The sequence below is a fragment of the Elgaria multicarinata genome, chromosome 19, assembly GCF_023053635.1.
Source record: "Elgaria multicarinata webbii isolate HBS135686 ecotype San Diego chromosome 19, rElgMul1.1.pri, whole genome shotgun sequence".
Lineage (NCBI taxonomy): Eukaryota > Metazoa > Chordata > Lepidosauria > Squamata > Anguidae > Elgaria > Elgaria multicarinata.
This window is the reverse complement of record NC_086189.1, coordinates 14,375,152-14,387,671: the sequence shown is the minus strand read 5'-3', so window position 1 is coordinate 14,387,671 and position 12,520 is coordinate 14,375,152. Positions and strand designations below refer to the sequence as shown.

Genomic DNA, 12,520 nt, shown 5'->3' with positions numbered 1-12,520 from the left:
TCACGCCTTCCTTCCGCGCCGTGCATGTCAGCTTCCAGCAGACCCTAGCATCAGCTAGCTTGTCGGGACGCTCTCCTCTGGAAGAAGGCTCACTTTCCACCGAGTGTGTAGGATTTGGCCTTGAGGAAATAAGCTGTGGAGAGGGCTGACTCCCAGCTGGGGAATCGCCCGTGAGAGCTTCCTCCCCCACTGGTACAGGCTGGCTGGTGTCTGGCGCTGCCTCCTCTAAGTCCGAATCTGATTCTGATTGATTACCTGAAACATCTTCTCCCAAAACAGGGGCAGTGAGGTTAGACATGACAATAAGGCCCTTAAATCCTTGAGCGAGTGAATGAAGGCCAGCTGAGTGTAGTCACAGGAATTGCGAATTTCACCCATACTATATAGTTCTGATTCAACAGGAAGGTGTAATCCGTTTTGCCAAGCGTGAGAAGTTTCTACATGTGAGGAGGAGGGAGATGTATAAAGCACCTCATTCCGTCTGACGTTCCCGTGACCGTTGCAACATGTTCTCCACGGCTGTGGAAGCCACTTGAACATTCCCAACTTGTACAGCCTTTGTCCACATCTGCTTCCAAAGTTTAGCTGCAAACTACCGTTCTCCCCCAAATAATTGCCGCTCGTTAATCCATTAGGCTGTTTAATTGCTGCTGCCGCATTTTTTTAATTTTTTTTAATGCATTCAGCCGGCGCCCTTAACTTTTTTTAATCTCTCTCTCTATAATAGTTTCTCGGCTCCAGAGCAGATTAGAAGAAAATTGCAGCCATAATCTGTAGTGTGCCATTGCCGTGCTTGTAAAGAGCAATGGGCGTTGCGGGAGGGCGGTGAGGCGGTTGAGAATCCCAGAGGTGGAGCACGACAAGGCAATCTTGGGAGCTTTGTAAATGAAGGATCGTTTTAATTCTCTTCTCGCGGCAATAATTTGATTCCTCATAAATTCTCCCATCAAAGCGCCGGGAGGGAGCGTGGCCGGCGGATTGACATGGGCGACAGTGATGGAGCGGGCCACTGTCAATTAGGGATTGAAAATTAAGCGGAGGATGCAACCCTTTCGTCATTTGCCGCTCTCCAAAAGGAACTCCAAACTCATTTGATAGGATTTTTATTATCATCATCATCATCATCATCATCATCATCATCATAGAATCATAGAATTGCAGAGTTCGAAGGGGCCTACAAGGCCATCGAGTCCAACCTCCTGCTCAATGCAGGAATCCACCCTAAAGCATCCCCGACAGATGCTTGTCCAGCTGCCTCTTGAAGGCCTCTAGTGTGGGAGAGCCCACAACCTCCCTAGGTAACTGATTCCATTGTCGCACTGCTCTAACAGTCAGGAAGTTTTTCCTGATGTCCAGCTGGAATCTGGCTTCCTTTAACTTGAGCCCGTTATTCCATGTCCTGCACTCTGGGAGGATTGAGAAGAGATCCTGGCCCTCCTCTGTGTGACAACCTTTCAAGTCTTTGAAGAGTGCTCTCATGTCTCCCCTCAATCTTCTCTTCTCCAGGCTAAACATGCCCAGTTCTTTCAGTCTCTCCTCATAGGGCTTTGATCATCATCATCATCGTCCCTTTAGAGCCAGGCAACAGGATCCTACCAGGTTTTTCCTGATGTCGGAGTAAAGCTCACTATGTGGAGATCAGCTGACTATACACACACAACACCTTGCCTTCTCCTTGGTAGTACAGTGGCTGGTTTCTCAAGCAGTAGGAGCACAAGAAGCTGGGTGGAGAACCACAGGCCCGGGACTTCCATTTTAGCCCTCCAGGGTTCCCTGGGGGCTACACAGGGCCGCCCCTACCATAAGGCAAAGTGAGGCAATTGCCTCAGGCGGCAGAGTCCAGGAGGCGACAGCCAGCTGTTGGAGAAGAGAGCTGAGTGCCAAGCGGCCTACCTCGTGTCCTCTAAGCTAACCTGCAGTGGAGAATGCTTTTCCATCGTCAGTGTTGAAGAAACAGTCCAGTTGGCTTTGGTACATGGAACGGGAGAGGGTGCCATCTTGTTTTTTACCCTAGGCAGCAAAATGTCTTTGGCTGGCTACACCTCCTTCCCCTAACCTCCTTTCCCCAACCGCTGGTCATTGGGTCATCTCCTAGCTTTTGTGTTGTTTTTCCACCACCCCGAAAGCTTTTTCTCCCAAAGCTTTGAGGCTGGCAGGAAAAGGTTTGGGTGGAAAAGATGCTTGGTATTTGGGGTAGGTAGGCCCTTCCAGTTTGCCTTCAGCCTTGCCAGCCACTGGAATGGGGCTTGTTTTCCAGGGGCTTGCACAGAGAAGGCCCTGCCCCATCACCCCTGATCCTTTCAGCTTGAGATGCCCGCAGACCTGAGACCTTGGTGTTCAAAGTGGGTCAACGGTCCACTGCACCGCTGAGGCTTTCTCCGTCCCTGCCCTTTGCCTGCTCCAATTCAAGTATGCTGAGCTCTTCTGAAAACTCCGCTCTTCCTTCCTCGCTGATCCTCCCAGCTGCAGCAAAGGGCTCAAGGGCAGCTGGGAATCCAACCAAGGCCTGGGAAGAGACGCGGGGATTAGATCCGTGCCGTCAGCTTGCTCTCTTCCTGGTTGAGCGATTGCAGCTCAGTCTGTTTCCTCATTGACTGCAGCTGGGACTTCCCCTCCTCCTAAGTAGATCCTTGCTGCTGAGCAGACACCATGCGGAAGGGCCTTCTAGAACCCAACTCAGAGTCCTTCACTGGGTTCTCTACTGCGGGTGCTCTCAAGAGCCCCAGGATGATGGAAGAGTCAAAGATCAAGACAGTATGTTTAGGGAGGGCTTCAGGTGAGGCAATCCTGTGATGGAGTTCCTCAGGCTGCCCCATGCCGTCTGTGGGAGTGGGGCGGGTTGTGGATTCCCGACGATCCTCTTCCAAAGAGCAAGTCGGAGAAGGACAACTGAGCTGTTGCATCTTAGGCCAGTTCAAACGCCACCTCTTCCGTCCAGCTGTTGGTGCAGCCGGTGAAGGTGGCTGGCTCCAATGTCAGTGGGGTGGTGAATCCGCTCCAGGTTTCAGTCAGAGCTCGAATGGAGCTATCCAAGCACCCTGGAGAGTTCCTTTCGAGTTCTGACTGGTTCTGGCTAAAACCCGGAGCGGATTCACCACCCCACTGACATCACACCTTGGATAGCTCTGAGTCACCAGCCTCCACAGGGCAAAACCTCTCCTTCCTCACCCCTAACAGAGGGAAATCTTAAATCCAGGAAAGTAGCTTTTGTTCTCATCCTTCCCTTCCCTATAAAACAGGGTGGCCATGTGCCCTACTTTGCAGAGGGCAGTCCTCTTTTCAAAGGCATTCTCTGTTTCAGCCCCCCCCCCAACCTGGCGCTCCCCCAGATGTTCTGGTCTACATCTGTCCCAGCCACCATCAGTCCCAGCAGACTGTGCTGAGGGAGATGAGAGGGAGAGCAGGGCCTTTTCATCAGCCCTGATTGGGGGGTGGGGTGGAATCCCCCCTCTTCCCTCCCCACCGCCTTCTCCTTGTGTGTCACATCTTTTTAGATTGTAAACCTGTGGGTAGGGACTAGTTTGTTTAATTGTATGTAAGCCACTCCGGGAGCCTTTTTGGCTGAGAAGCAACATTTAAAAAGCACTTCAACCAAATAAATAAATATGGTCTGGGACGATGGGAGTTGTAGTCCACCAGGTTGGGGAAGGCTGTCCACTTTTTTAAGGGCTTCCCACTCCAGGTCTATTTTAAGATAAAGGGTCGATCTAGATTTATACTGGATCGACTGTTTTGATAGAGTAGACGTCCCTGCCCTGTTTCCCATGACAGCCTCTCCAGCCCCCTAAAAATGCTCCCCAGAGAGTCAGGCGACCAGCAGAAGGTTTGTGGGGCAAGGGGATCTCCAAAACCTGGGCGGAGCCCTGCCTTTAACGTCAGTTCCCTTCTTCCCACAGAATTCATTTCTACATGATGTGCTGATGGCCGCTAGCTTAGATGTCTTGGAGGGGTCATTAGACAAGTCCATGGAAGGCCATTTTGCAATGGCTATTAGTCGTTATGGGGTGGCTAAGTGGAGACTCCAGGTTCTGATGCAGTCTACCTCTGAACACCCATTTCAGGGGAGCAATGGTGGGAGGGGCTGGTGGCCTCTGAGCTCTGCTTGTGGGCATCCCCAAGTCATCCGGGGTGAGAAGCAGGAGGCCAGACTTTTACAAGGATCCATCCGAGCTCTGTTCATGTCGTCAGGGGGTAAGAGGGGCAGTGTGCCTCCAATCCAAAAGATGTGACGCTCTAGAAGCAGTGGCCATTAACCAGAGCCAGGTCCAAATTTTGGAGGGCTCTTAGGGTAAGCACTCTCAGTGGTACCCCTCCCTCAGTGGGTCTACCTCTTCACACACACCCATTAAGCAGACAAGCTGGAGCATGTTCAGAGGAGGGAAACCAGGATGATCAGGGGTCTGGAAACAAAGCCCTATGAGGAGAGGCTGAAACAACTGGGCATGTTTAGCCTGGAGAAGAGAAGATGGAGGGGAGACATGACAGCACTCTTCAAATACTTGAAATGTGGTCACACAGAGGAGGGACAGGATCTCTTCCCGATCCTCCCAGAATGCAGGACATGGAATAATGGGCCCAAGTGACAGGAAGCCAGATTCCAGCTGGACATCAGGAAAAACTTCCTGACTGTTAGAGCAATACAACAATGGAACCAGTTACCAAGGGAGGTGGTGGGCTCTCCCACACTAGAGGCTTTCAAGAGGCAGCTGGACAATCATCTGTCAGGGATGCTTTAGGGTGGATTCCTGCATTGAGCAGGGGTTGGACTAGATGGCCTTATAGGCCCCTTCCAACTCTGCTATTCTATGATTCTATGATTATCGCCAGCTGCTGCTGTTGCTGTTCTTCTTTATCGTTGCTATCAGCTCCAGCTACTGTGCCTCCTTCTCACTACTTCTGCTGTTTTCTCGCTCCGTCCCTTTGGGCCGGAGTGTAAGGAGGGTGAACAAGCACGTTGCAATAGTGGGGGAAAAAAGAGGGGAGTTTGTCGGCGGACCCCCTACTGGATAGTGGGCCCTTCTCACAGACCCAACCATGTCGACCATAGGTTAGGGTGACCCTATGAAAAGGAGGACAGGGCTCCTGTATCTTTAACAGTTGCATAAAAAAGGGAATTTCATCAGGTGTCATTTGTATATATGGAGAAACTAGTGAAATTCCCTCCTCATCACAGCAGTTAAAGCTGCAGGAGCTATACTAGAGTGGCCAGATACAAAAGAGGGCAGGGCTCCTGCAGCTTCAACTGTTGCGATGAAGAGGGAATTTCACCAGGTTCTCCATACATACAAAGGACACCAGCTGAAATTCCCTTTTCAATACAACTGTTAAAGATACAGGAGCCCTGTCCTCCTTTTCATAGGGTCACCCTACCATAGGTGCTAGCCCTACCATTAACCTCTGTCTTCCCATAATATGTGTGTTTGTGTGTTTCTTGTAAAGCTGCATCGATTTGCTAAATGTTTGTTTGGTCAACGTTGTAAAACATAATAATTAGCCAGCAGAGGAAACATGATTTAAAATCCCGGATGCTTTGACATCTTGCATCGGTGGGCGAACCAAGCGCAAATTAAACCGGGTTTAATATCGTCCTTTCCGTTATCGGCGTGCCAAGGCTAGCAGAACGGGCCCGGTGCGTTGAATCAGCCCTCTTTATGGCTCCGTCTTGTGTAGCGAAGCTCTTGAACCGCGCTTAATGCGAACGGCAAACCCCGGCTCCGCATGGCGGTTATCTCGGCCCGCCGCAGTAAATGAGTTATAAGAAAACCATTACAATCTATTTGCCTCACAAACAGGAGGAAATTAAAGACCCGGGCGAGGCGATTGAAAAGGTAAAGGTTAGGTTGTTAGGACATTATTATAAGAGCAAACAGTGCAGAACGGTGATTTGAGGGAGGCGGAGTAGGGTCGGATTTAAAAGCAAGATAACAACCCGAGAGGTAATAAATCAGCCGCCCCGTACAAAACGCCAGATGGCACAGGAAAACGCAACGGCCGCGTTTCAGCTGCTGCTGTGCACGTGGCGAAGAAGACCACTCGGGCTGTCAGACTTCCTAGGAACCTCCAAAAGCACCTTGTATTCCTGCAGCCACTTCCACCATTGCTGATCTTCCTTTTACGATTTAGGATGGGGAAGAATAAGTGCTTGCAAGGGCAGAGCAGACATCAGCCTTTGCCAAACTGGCACCCCTCCCAGATGGGTGGGCTACACACACACCCATCATCTCCAGAAAGCATGGCTACTGCACGTGTTGTCTGCAGACGTTGGAAGCTGTCGTCAAACCCCTCTGGAGGGCACCAGGCTGGAGAAGGCCGGTGAACATCATGGCCTATGAATGGCTTTAAGGTGAAGAGCCAAAGGTCTACCTAGCTGAGCATCCTGTCTCTGTAAGCAGCAAGCCAGGTACCTCTGGGGAGCCAAGAAGCAGGGTGTGAAGGCCAACAGCCCTCCCCGGCTATTTGTCTTCAGCAGTGGACACTCCCAGCAGGTGCACTTCCTCTGAATGTGGAGGCTCCATTTTGCTGCCATGGCTGGTCATGATGGACAGATTTGTCCTCCTCCCCCATGAATCCATCTATAGCCACTCCTGGGTTTTGTGGCCGTGAGTTCCACTTGAGTTATGGGTTGTGTGAAGACGGGGTTCCTTATGCCTGTCCTGAATCGCTGGCCAATCAATTTCATTGGATGATCTGAAGTATCCAGGAGGGAGGGAGGGAGAGAGAGAAAGAAAGAGAGAGAGAAAGAGATAGAAAGAGAGAGAGAGAGAGAGAGAGAAAGAGAGAGAGAGAGAGAGAGAATTTTCTCAATTGACTTTCTCCACACCATTCATAACTTTATACATTCTGTATGGAAGTGAGGAATGTTTCTCCTGTCAAGATCCACGTTATCTTGGTCAAAACCTCTCCAGAGGTGGGATGTAAAAGGGAGTCACCTTTTGTAAAAAAATAATAATAACAGGCTAACATTGTTTCATTGCACAACACATGGAGACTCTGCCAAACATGTGAATGGGCTTTTTTTGTCCAGGATGTAATGACCGCAGCGTTGTGTGTCACTGGACATTGGGGGATGCCCAATGCCTTTGGCACGCGGGAGTTGATCGGTAATGGTTCCTTCACTCACAAAGGCCTGACTCTCAGTTGCCCCAGGACAAGAACCAAGGAGGAACTTCCTAACAGCGAGAGCTGTCTGGTGGCGTGGTGGAACAGCCTACCTTAGGAAGCAATGAGATCTCTTTCGCCAGAGATATTTTTTAGCAGAGCTGGATAGCGGTCTGTGGTTGCATCCTGCACTGCAGAGCCTGCATTGAGCAGCAGGCAGCAGAGGCTGGTAGCTCCAACATCGGAGCCACCAGCCTCCTCTGGCCACAGGTTGGACTTGATGACTTCCAAGTTCTCTTCTAATTCTATTATTCTACGCTCCCTGAGTGATCATGTACATGTGGGACACTTGATCACAACACAGAAATATGAGCAACATTGAAACATTCAAGCCACAAAATGTCATATTCTGCCTTATTTTGGAGCAGAGTGAGGTGAGGTGGATGGGATACCCTAGCCACCCTTTACTTCGCTGAGTCATACAAGGGGTGGGTCTAGTTAGATCTATCTGTAGTTCAACCATACTGTTCCCTGGACAGCTATCTGTCAGGGATGCTTTAGGGTGGATTCCTGCACTGAGCGGGAGGTTGGACTGGATGGCCTTATAGGCCCCTTCCAACTCTACTATTCTATGATTCTATTAGTCATGAATGCGAAACGGAACCTCCACTTCCAGCTGGCAGTGTATCTTGCTGTTGTTGTACAAAGAACTGCAGCTCTCAACTAGCAACTTTCCAAAAATGTTTGACAAGCCACTATTCTCAACAGATGAGCCCCGTTGAGTTGAAGCCAGAAGCTGAATTGCATATTCAGAAATATAATGTGGCACAGCCCTCTTAGGACTGGATTACTCAGAATGCGAGGATGCGGGGAAGGGTTATCTGATTTGAACATTCCCTATGTCAAAAAAACAACTCCCTGTTGGTGGAAAGCTAGTAAGATGTCAGGCTTTGCCTTCTCCCTGCCTTGCTAGTTTTCTATGTGGTGGGGAGTTATTGCTTTTTGAATGAGCAGGCACCACCTGCATTTCCTTTTTTAATTTTTAATTAATTTATTTATTTAATATTTTATTACAAGATAATAAAGATAAAAAATATATTTACAGTTGTTTCTACAAAGCATGATTACAGTCTTTAAAATACCAAAAGGTTTTAACAGTAAAGCATTATCTAATCCATTTTATATATCTATCTTTCCCGATCCAGTTTCAACCTCATTGAATAGTAGCAATGGTAAAGGAGAAATTAGTTATGTAGAATCTTTAACATAGTTTACAAAAGGGGACCATATTGCATTTCTGAAGCAATCGATGCACTGCGTGTCATTTACTTTTCAATTTTGGCACTCAGTAATTGGTCTAATCCAGTCAGGCCATTCTTATAAGCGTGTGTGTGTGTGTGTAATCCATGGGGGGGGGCTTTTGTCCCTGATCAAAAAGGCACGATCATACTCTTCTCTCTCTTCAGATTTATTGCTTGAGTTGGAAAAAAACCATCCTGTACAGGCAGTGATCTGCTAAGCTTCTATTCCAAGCCCTGAACAGGTTTATATGCTAAGCCATTTAATGAGCTGTGGTTTTGATCAAGAGATATCAAACTCAGGTCATTTGTCAAGTTCAGTTTCCTGTTGTGTGTTTTGGTGTCTTTTTTTTTTAAAGGAAGAAAGATAGATTAGAGTACTTGTTCAAGCTGAATTTGTTATCCTCTTCCTTGTATAGAGCTGTCCCACTCATTTCCAGAAAGTAATACTGCTGTGTCTATTTAAAGGAAGGGGGGAATATTCCCCCTCCATCTCAGAAATAAAAAGCCAGAGGTCCAAGGCAATTGATGCCTAAGGTCCAAGCCAAAGGTCCATGGTCCTTTCTTGTCTGCAACAAGTTCTCTTAGCCCCAGTTTGAACTGAAATGAATTTACTTCCCGAAGTCCTCTTTAAAGTTTCCTCTCCGCACGTTGGTGCCAGGTATTCCTTAGGATCATGGGTCTCAGGCCTTTACTAGACCTACCGGTAAGTCCGCACTGAAGGAGGGGAGATCCAGCGATGGAAGTATAGCGGGATGTTGCCCTCGTTTACACGCAAGGCGCAACGTGCTCAAGAAGACAGCTGTTGCACCCGCCATATTTTTTTAGTTTTAAAGGGCTGGCTGTGCAGGAGCTCACGAACGACGAACTGTGAATTTTTTAAAAGAAAAATTGATTTCCCCGTTCCCCCCCACCCTGCCCCCGATGAGTAATCCATGGGAAAGCCATGGAAACGGGCCACATGCTCACGGTCTCAGGCTCAGCTAGGCCTATATCCCGGGGCCACGGAGGGTTCGATCTCTGCCTGAGCCCGGGATCCCCTTTGCGTCATCTGGACACACAGGGACGATCCCAAGTATCAGCCCAGGATATAGCCTGGTCTAGCAAAGGCCTCAGCTGCACTTAAGTTCAGCTGGGTTATGTCTCGACATCCAGCATGGGGGTAAGGATGACCTGCATGTCCAAGAAGGCTGAGGACTAGTGGTTTAAAGCATTCCTATTTTTGCATGTTGGGAGTCACCAGTTAAACAGCCCCCGAAATTGTAAACACCTGAGAAAGTTTATCAGGAGCAAGGACGCCCCCTCCTTCTCCCCTAATTTGAAAAGGCCTCCCTCCCCTAGATGTTTCACCTCTTGCCCAATGCCAGGTTGCTTCCATCCCTCATTACCTCCGCTCCATTGAATGTCACTGAAGCGCGGTCCATGGCGATGGCCTGAATGGACGCCCATCTGCAGATGCTTTCACCCCCGCACGGATGCTTTTGAAGGCCCTTTGAAAAGCGCCCTGTCCTCTCCACGCCCCTTTTGAGTTCAAGGAGGCAAGCTCCATTGAGCAAAGCCCGGCGGGTTTGAGGAAGCCGAAGCCGCGAGAGCAGCCGTGGAAATCCGTGCACACTTTTTAATCCCTTTAAGAACTTCCAGTTGCTCCATGGGACTGCACATCAAATGGATGTGGCATGCTTGGATGGTTGCAAAGGACCAGAAGTGGGTTTCTCCACCTGCTTCTGCAAGAGGAACCTCCCAACATCCTCTTCTTTCCTTGATGGCCGTGCTGGGCCTTAGGCAGGGGCAGAATGACACCCAGGATTGAGGAGTCATCAGACTGACCAGAAAGCTCCGGACTGACCTGGAAGACTTTGTAGTCCATCCGGGTCAGGGTGAGCCAAAGGCTGACCTGGGGAGGCAAAGCCACTGTACAGCCTAGCAAAGGGGATGTCCATCACTTGTAAGTCTGGCCCTTTGAGTCTTAGCAGATTTCCACTGCCTGCCGAACTCAGCTTGCATTTGTGAGCCAAGTTGCAGGTTTTCCCTGAATTCCAGGGACTTTTTCCCATTATTTTTAATTATTATTATTTTTTGCAGGGGGTGGGGTAAGTGGGGCCACAATTTGTGCAAATACAGATTTGTGCAAAGGACGGCTGAAATTTGCGCAAAGTTGCGATGGAGGGCGGAATTCGCGTCACCCGCCCGAATGATGCAGATTCGCGCAACTTCTAGTCGTAATTCGTGTTAATTACAAAAAAACACAGAAAATCTGCGAACTGGCCCAAATCCTGCAGTCCAACTCAGACCAGTGAGCGGAAAATGGAGTGAAGTCCAGAGGGGGACAGCCAACTGAAACTCAGCAAGCTTCAACCCCAAATGGATTTTCCCCAACATCCCTCCCTAGAAACTCTGCTCTGCTGCTGGTCCGCTCCAGTCTGTAGCCCTGACAGCTCATGGCACCAGCAGGGCCATCCCAAGACATTTTGCTACTTGAGTTAAAGGAGCAGATAGTGCTCCAAAACTGGTATAGATCTTATGCTATGCTAGTTTGGCGGGGGCGGTGTATCTGAGGACCTCGCATACCTCTTTTCCCCTTCCACACACCCCTGACATTGCAATTCTGGTATTGGAGGTTTCTTTGGCAGACGGGAAGGGGTTCTGACCTGTGTCCCTTGGCCAGCCCAAGACATTTCACTGCCTGAACAAAAGGCACAATGGTGGCCTCTTCCACTGCATATATAAAAGCAGACTGGAGTGACATTTGAATCTTGCTTCAACACTGGTAATACGACAGCATCCCCCACTGCCCCCTGAAGGCAGCAGACTAACTTAGGGGGCACAGGCCACATGGCACACAGCTCTGTCTTCCAACATCTCGCTGCCACCTCCTAGCATCTGCTGTCTGAGGCAGCCCCCTCGCTCATTCTGGATCACTTTGCAAATTCTTTTTAAACGTCCATGCACGGTTCTCATAATATACACTTTATTGCAGCCAAGTTTATCAAATACACTGTGTTCTGATGGACTTTCTCCCCTCCCCCCTTGCAGAGATAGGCATTTCTGTGCATACTTTTCCCTTAGATGATCATTTGTGCCCTCCATTTTTGACTGGTGAAGTGCATTGCAAAACTCGGAATGGGCGAATATCGAAGCGCAGCTGTGTTTTGGTTTGGAACATGTGAATCCAGTGCGTTGACCTAAAAATGCAACTCAAATGGATTTCCCACCCACCCCGCCCATGCCAGATATGAATACGATCCATACATTTGTTACAATTCTAGGAACTGCTAGGATCCTCTGTGCTGCAATCTAATGATTTCGCCCTTTCCCCATTTTTTATTTATGTATCTATTTATTACATTTATATACCGCCCCATATCCGAAGCTCTCTGGGCGGTTTACAAAAGTTAAAAACAGTGAACATTGCAGAAGCCTGTAGAAATCTATGGGACTCATAAAAAACCAGACAACTAACAATCTCCTTGAAATATTTTGTCGCTCATCACAGCTAATGAGATAATTCCGTTTTGCATGTTAAGTGCTGGGATTTGATGTAATTGACCAAGCGTGGAGAGGGAACGGGAAAGGTTATAGAATAAGTATGGATGCGGGTTTTGTATTATAAAAGCTTTTCACAGCCTAGTTCCTTCCTATCTTTCCTCTCTCATCTCACACTATTGCCCTCCTCGTGCTCTTCGCTCCTCAGATGCCTTGATTCTTACATGCCCAAGGATCTGTCCTTCCCTTGCTCGGCTTCGTCCATTTTCTTCCGCTGCCCCTTACGCCTGGAACGCTCTTCCAGAACATTTGAGAACTACAAGTTCAATCGCAGTTTTTAAAGCCCAGCTAAAAACTTTTCTTTTTTCTAAAGCTTTTAAAACCTGATTTTGATCTGACTTTTATACTGTTAGTTTTACTCTACCCTGTGCCTGTTCGGTGCATTCTCTTCCCCTTCTTATTGTTTTATTATGATTCTATTCGGATGTAAGCCTATGCAGCAGGGTTTTGCTATTTTATTGTTTTACTCTGTACAGCACCATGTACACTGATGGTGCTATATAAATAATAATAATAATAATAATAATAATAATAATAATAATAATAATAGCAATATCCATTTAAAACAACTATTCTTGGGT

The 12,520-nt window shown here is 48.4% G+C and overlaps 1 protein-coding gene across 3 annotated transcripts in view; it reads left to right on the top strand.

The window, feature by feature from the left end:
* LMX1B (LIM homeobox transcription factor 1 beta) overlaps positions 1-12,520 on the top strand; it is a 200,176-nt gene that overhangs the window by 162,314 nt on the left and 25,342 nt on the right. The gene's annotated exons all lie outside the window — the stretch shown is intronic.